Source organism: Macaca thibetana, chromosome 5 (assembly GCF_024542745.1).
Source record: "Macaca thibetana thibetana isolate TM-01 chromosome 5, ASM2454274v1, whole genome shotgun sequence".
In the NCBI taxonomy this organism is placed as follows: domain Eukaryota; kingdom Metazoa; phylum Chordata; class Mammalia; order Primates; family Cercopithecidae; genus Macaca; species Macaca thibetana.
In genome coordinates, this window is record NC_065582.1 from 31,015,253 (window position 1) to 31,022,160 (window position 6,908).

The 6,908-nt window shown below is 39.6% G+C and overlaps 1 protein-coding gene across 5 annotated transcripts in view; it reads right to left on the reverse strand.

Moving 5' to 3' along the window:
• Positions 1-6,908, reverse strand: part of FNIP2 (folliculin interacting protein 2) — a 138,145-nt gene that overhangs the window by 91,697 nt on the left and 39,540 nt on the right. The window lies entirely within an intron of this gene.

The window sequence follows — 6,908 nt, forward strand, 5'->3', positions numbered from 1 at the left end:
GTCCTTCTGAGGTGTAAAAACCTGCACTCTAGCTTGGGCAGAGTGAGGCTCCACCTCTTAAAAGGAGGAGAAGGAGGAGGAAAAAGAAGAAGAGGAGGAGAAGGAGCAAGTGTGGCATTAACAAAACAATAGGGAAACTGATCAATGGAACAGAATAGAGACTTCAGAAAAAAATCCACATAAATATAAATCGATATTTGACAAAAGAGCAACAGTAATACAATGGAGCAAAGGCAGTCTTTTCAACAAATGGTGCTGGAATAACTGGACATCCAGGTACAAAAAAAAAACAATTTCGACATAGACCTTACGTCCTTCACAAAATTAACCCAAAATGGCTTACAAGCCTGAGTGTAAAAAGCAAAACTACTAAACTCACAGAAGATAACACAGGAGAAAATATAGACAATCTTGGGCATGGCGAAGGATTTTTAGATACAACACCAAAGGCGTGGTCCATGAAAGAAATCATTGAGAAGCTGGACTTCATTAAAATTAAAAACTTCTGCTCTAATAAAGACACTTCAAGCGAATGGGAAGACAAGCCACAGACTGAGATAAAATATTCACAAAAAATATATCTGATAAAGAACTGTTTTATCCAAAATAAAGAACACTTAAAACTCAGTAAGAAATCAAACCAACTGATGAAAAAATGGGCAAAGGACCTGAATAGACACCTCACCAAAGATAATATAAATGGCAAATAAGCATATGAAAAGTTGATCCACGTTGTATGTCATTAGAGAAACACAAATTTAAACAAGAAATACTACTACATGCCTAGTAGAATGGCCAAAGACTGGAATACTTAACAATGCCAAATGCTGGTGGGGATGTGGAGCAACAAAAACTCTCATCCATTGCTGGTGGTGGAGTTGTTTTGGAAGAGTTCGTCAGTTTCTTACAAAACCAAACATACTCTTACCTTACAGTCCAGCAATGGGACTCCTTGTTATTTATCCAAATGAGTTGAGGAACCTTATTCATAATTGCCAAAACATAGAAGCAACCAAGACATCCTTCAGTACACAAAGAGATAATCAATGGAATATTATTCAGTGCTAAAAAGGAAATGAACTACCATGCTATGAAGAGACATGAAGGGACCTTGAATGTATATTTCTAAGTGAAAGAAGCCAATCTGAACAGGGTACATACTGTATGATTCTAATCAAATGACATTCTGGAAAAGGCAAAACTACAGAGACCGTAAAAAGACAAGTGGTTGCCTGGGGCTAGAGGAGAGGGAGGGATGAACGGGCAAGGCACAGAGGATTTCTAGGGCAGTGAAACTATCTAGTACGAATAGTGGATACATGTCATTACACTTTTGTCAAAACATATAGAATATACAACACCAAGAATGAACCCTAATGCAAACTATGGACTTTGGGTGATAAAGATGTGTCAATATAGATTCCTCAATGGTAACAAATATATCACTGTGGTGTGGGATGTTGATACTGTGGGGGCAAGGTGTACGTGGGAATTCTGTACTTTCTGCTCAATTTTGCTGTGAACCTAAAATTGCTCTAAAAATTTTTTTAAAGCAAAAAATTATTTTAATTTCAGTTGTCAAAGGAACTTTTAAAATTTAGAAACTTTCAGGAATAAGCACTCATTTAAAAATTTGTGACAGGACTATTTTCTGAAGATCACTTTTGTCTGTTACGGTCAGCTATAGAACACCCTGTAAGGATGAGAACCAAGGACACGTAACTCGAGCTTCAGATGTGGCTATCAAGTCTGTCCCTGTTCAGCAGAATTACAGGCCGTCTCCTCCTTGTTCTAGTGACCTGGCTGGAAAAAGGAGGGTCAGTCCTCACACACTGCTCCACAGAAGGCACCCACCTGTCACATGTGGTCTTGCTCCTACTGACAGAGAGGAATGTTCCCCTAAGATAGTTCACAGTAAGGTATTAGCTACTGCCTAGAGAGAACAATGCTTAAATACAAAGAAATGAGAATTTAATAATAGGAGTTTCAGCTATCAAGCAAGGTCCAGTGGGAAAGATATTAGGGGCAGCAACCTCTGCCTCCCTCTCATATCACAGTGTGCAGCTGCTAGACCATCCACCAGCACACCTCCACCCCATTCACATTCCCACGAAGGATCATTTCCTTTCTGAATCCAAATCATCTTTGCCCTGAGGCAATATTCTTCTTTTTAGGATGCACACCAGGCATGTTCCTGCCTTAAGATCTCTGTACTTCCTGTTCCCTCTGTTGAAAATGTACTTCCTCAAACACCCACGTGGCTTGTTCGCTCACGTGGAAACAGATTACCACTGAGCTATTTCTGATTCCCTTGATTACCCAAAGCCCAGCTTTTAAATTTCTCTAACTTCAGCACTCATGGATCACTGACAGATTATCAGAATGTTAGCTGGAAGGGATGTCAGACACTACCTGTCCACTGGTTCCCAAGTTGTTTGGCTCATCGTTAGAATTACCCCAGAAGTTGTGTGTGTGTGTGTGTGTGTGTGTGTGTGTGTGTGTGTGTGTGTGTGTGTGTATGTATGTAATCAACAAAGCTTCACAAGCTCTACCGCCAGGAATTTGGTTCAGTGGATCTGAAGTTGAGGCTCAGAAAACACCATTCCATTCTACTATTATTATTATTATTATTTAGAAAACAAAAACAGAGAGATGATATGATGTTCCCAAAGACAGTGATTTCAAGGCAGAGAAGACCCTCAGATCATAAAATCAGGGTAGAGAAGATCCCCAAGTCAAAGGCCCTTCCATTTTATCTGGCATTAAGTCTAGGTTCTCATATGCTAGAGCTGAAAATTAGTAAGTGGAAAAATAGCTTAAGTCAACTAAGTTCCTTTTTCTGTCTTTGGACAGGGTGAGCCATGAAAGTGAAAGGATATGGCATAGTGAGAAAAAAGGATTTTCATTCACATTGGTTCTGTAAAAACCTAAAGTAGTTTTTTAAAAAACCTTTCTTAAACCCTTAAAGACATAAGGCTGATGGATGGATGTACACCTGATACCTCAATATCCCCTTGGGAACTCATAAAAGAGAAGAAAATTCCCAGGAACCTTGGTGTTTTTATAACCCACAGGCTGGATTCTCTTTGGTGACTTTTGACAGTTATAATCTTAGATGGGTCACAAGTTATTGCTCTCGCCAATTCCCACCAGGGCTTGCTACATCACTGTTCAGCAATTATTTGGCTTTTGTTACTATAACAATAAAAGGATAAGGCTAAGCCAGAGCCTGACTCACCACAGGAGTCCTAACAGGAGAACCAGGGATGGTGGGGGGCACCAGTTCAGCCAGCATTCCACTTCAGCACAGAGCTGAGCGGAACTTGAGGAAAAAAGGCTTCAGAAGACTCCAGAGCTGGATTAACCTCATCTTCTGCCTGGAACACTGTCATTCTGGACAGAGTTAGCTATGGTGACTAATAACAAGTGCTTTACCCTGTTATGTCATCAAAGCTTATCCAAATATGACCCAGACAAAAGCTGATGTCAGTTGTTAGCCTCTACGAAAATCTCCTATATTAAGATTGCTGATTTATTCCTAGTAAGTGATGTATCGTCAGAGGGAAAAGACAAATGTTCTTGAACCCTAAATCAGACATGACACTGCATTCCTTGATTCATTCACTCTTATCAGTCTGGAATTACGTCTCAAAATCTCTACCCTCAGCCAGCAGAAATAAACTCTTCTAACTAGTCAAAGAAAAATTCTCATGGTACATAAAAATCAGTAAAAAGGGAAGGAATGCAGGAAGCCCAGAAGAACGTGTGACCGCAATACCCAACGCATCAGAGTCACACCCAACCATTTACGACCTCTCTGTGAAGCTTGTCACAAAGCACAAGACCATCAGCTGACTAGGGTTTGTTTTTCCTCTCTACCCACTTCATTCAACCTGTCCAACTGCTACATTTTCTATTAAGTAGCATCAGGGTAGAGCGGTTTTCACACTGTTTCCAGGAGCCACAGGCAGTGAGAAACATTCTTTCCACTCCTGCAAACCTGCATTACACTTACTTTTAATGACCTTTTATTATACTCTTCAGAATTCTTTGGTCTGTTGCCTTAGCATATCTCTCTCTAAATCTGTAACTATTTTTATATTTCCTAGTCAGTAATCCCAACTGCTATAAATAAAGACTAGTCATAAAATCATGGTGAGCTTATCTATGTGAAGCAGCTCACCAGGGAAAAAATGCACTCAAGTTTCTGTACTTACTTTCTTGTTAAGTAACTACCACAGACAATCTAAGGAGTTCCCTTTTTTAATAGAACTATCTCATCTACAAATGTATCTAAGATGAATATCTATACTCATTTAGAATCATCCTGGTGATTCTAAAGCAGTACAGAGAATTTCTTCTGAAATCAAATGTCAAGATATGAAACTGTAAAGCACAATTGACTCTGAAGTGCTCTGTTTCGGTTCCTTTTCAGTGTGTAAGGGGTATACTTGAAAGACATGGCAAGTTTTCTCTTGCCACCAGAGCAACAATGATTCACAGATACGTTTGGCAAGTCCCAGATTTCTCATATAAACAGCCCTGTGGATTTTGTTTGCTAATTTGCCGGGAAAGTTTGAAAAACTCAAAAGTTGTTGGCGGCTTTGCTATAGTCAATATTTTAAGAAAGAGGATTGGAAGCAATTACATGAGGATGATACCATATACCTGGCATCATATTTAAGAGTCACTAGATTTTTTTTTTTTGAGATGGAGTCTTGCTCTGTTGCCCAGGCTGGGGTGCAGTGGTATGATCTCAGCTCACTGCAACCTCTGCATCTCAGGTTCAAGTGATTCTCCTGCTTCAGCATCTCAAGGAGCTGGGATTACAGGTGCCTGCTACCACACCCGGCTAATTTTTGTATTTTTAGTAGAGATGGGGTTTCACCATGTTGGCCAGGCTGATCTCGAACTTCTGACCTCACGTGATCCGCCCACCTCAGCCTCCCAAAGTGCTGGGATTACAGGCATGAAAGCCACCGTGCCCAGCAAAGAGTCACTAGATTTGAAGGGAGTTTTAGCAAGGAATTTTTACTGACATGCCATTTAAGACGCCTCTTATCAAACTTAGTAGTTTTTTGTTGACGCTACAATTTTGTGAAATGAATTGAACCCCAACATCTGCCTTCATAGAGGTTGGGGGGAATGGAAATGGAGATGCAGAGGACAACTCCTATCCTGAAATGTGTCATGCTACATGAACCACAATGAGACAACCAACATGTTTCTTTCTGCACTGTTTCCGTCTGTTTTACACTGTGGCCGTCATCACATATACGACATGATTCTATTGTAATTGGGGAATCTTTCTCTTCATCGTTTCAGTTACTGGAACATCATGAGAAGAAGAAGAAGAAAAAAAAAACCCTGCTTGTCAGTGTGCTGAACTAAGAAGGCCACTTGGAACGATTGAGTTAAGATATCAAAGAGCAAAAAGAGATTGGAAGTCCTACCTACTTGACTGCCACATGACTTGGACAAACAGATAACTCATGAGCACTCTGGAGCCAGGTCCTTCAGTGCAAGCGCCTGTCAATAATTCGCTTCTACCCTCAAGTTGGCCCAAGTCCTAAAGAAGTTCTGGAAACCAAGCACAATACTGCAAGTAAGCAATGTTTCCAAGATTGTAGTAAGGAGAATAGAAAGCGGGTGAGGTCTACCACAGTACATCATCTGACTAGAGATGAATTCCAGTTAATTGACAAATATATGTCATCATTGTACAAAGTTCTAAAAAAAATTCTCAGCATTACAGAAGTAAATCTAAAGGAAGTTAAAATAAGGAAAGAGGATAACAGGTATGAAAATGTTAAAGTTTAAGGCGTCACTTTGAAGGTGAGAAGCAGCAGCTCATATCAAAAATGTTAGAGGTTTTTAAAAAACTGGCCCTGCATATTATTTTCTTATGTGGACATTCACTCCTCGCCTTTCATCCTAAATAACTATCTGGGGATCTAGAATTCTATAGAATAACAAAAACAGGGAATACAGAAGGCCCTACTACTACATCTAAGAATCTCAGAAGAAAAAAGAATTTTTAAAATACTCCCAGCCAATTACATAGTTTAGCAGTTGAGAGTGAGATTAAGAAAAGCCTGGAGACTGGCCCAGGGTTAGAGGCTCCTGGGTAGGACCCAGGGCTAGGGATCAAGATTCAGATAAACTTGAGCGTCACTCCGTTACTCTCTCCTATCACTCAGCTGCCCTTTCTTGATAAGAAACAGATAAAAACAGATACTATAAAAGTGAAATTCTTCTCTGAACCCTCAAATGTATTTTTCTAGTGTACCATATCATTACCTCCTCCTCTACAAACAGATCTCTTTAACTGAATGAAGAGCATGTGACCTAACACTTGTAAAATAAGTTCCTCACTTCTCTCTCTCTCTCCAGCCTACTGTGCGCTTACACTGTGATGGACTACATCCCATTTTATTAAGTTTCTTTTTTCTTTTTTAGAGATGGAGGTCTCACTCTGTTGCCCTGTTTTATTAAGTTTCTATTTTAAAATGACAAAGATTTTTACATGACAAAAACTATATCCTGATTATTTTTAACCAAACTAAGAAACATACTTATGGGATAAACAGTTGATGAGACATGTTAATTTTGAGAAAATTTCTGTAAGAAAAAAATGTTTTAAGTGAATTTATTTTATTATTATTATTATTTTTAAAGAGATAGGGTCTTGCTCAGTTGCCCAGGCTGGAGTGTAGTGGTAAAATCACAATTCATTGCAGGCTGTAACTCCTGGGCTCAAGTGATCCTCCCACCTCAGCCTCCCAAGTAGCTGGCACCACAGATGCATGCCCCCATGCCCTGCTAATTATTTTTAAATTTTTTTGTAGAGATGGGGTCTTGATATGTTGCCCTGGCTGGTCTTGAACTCCTAGGCTCAAGTGATTCTC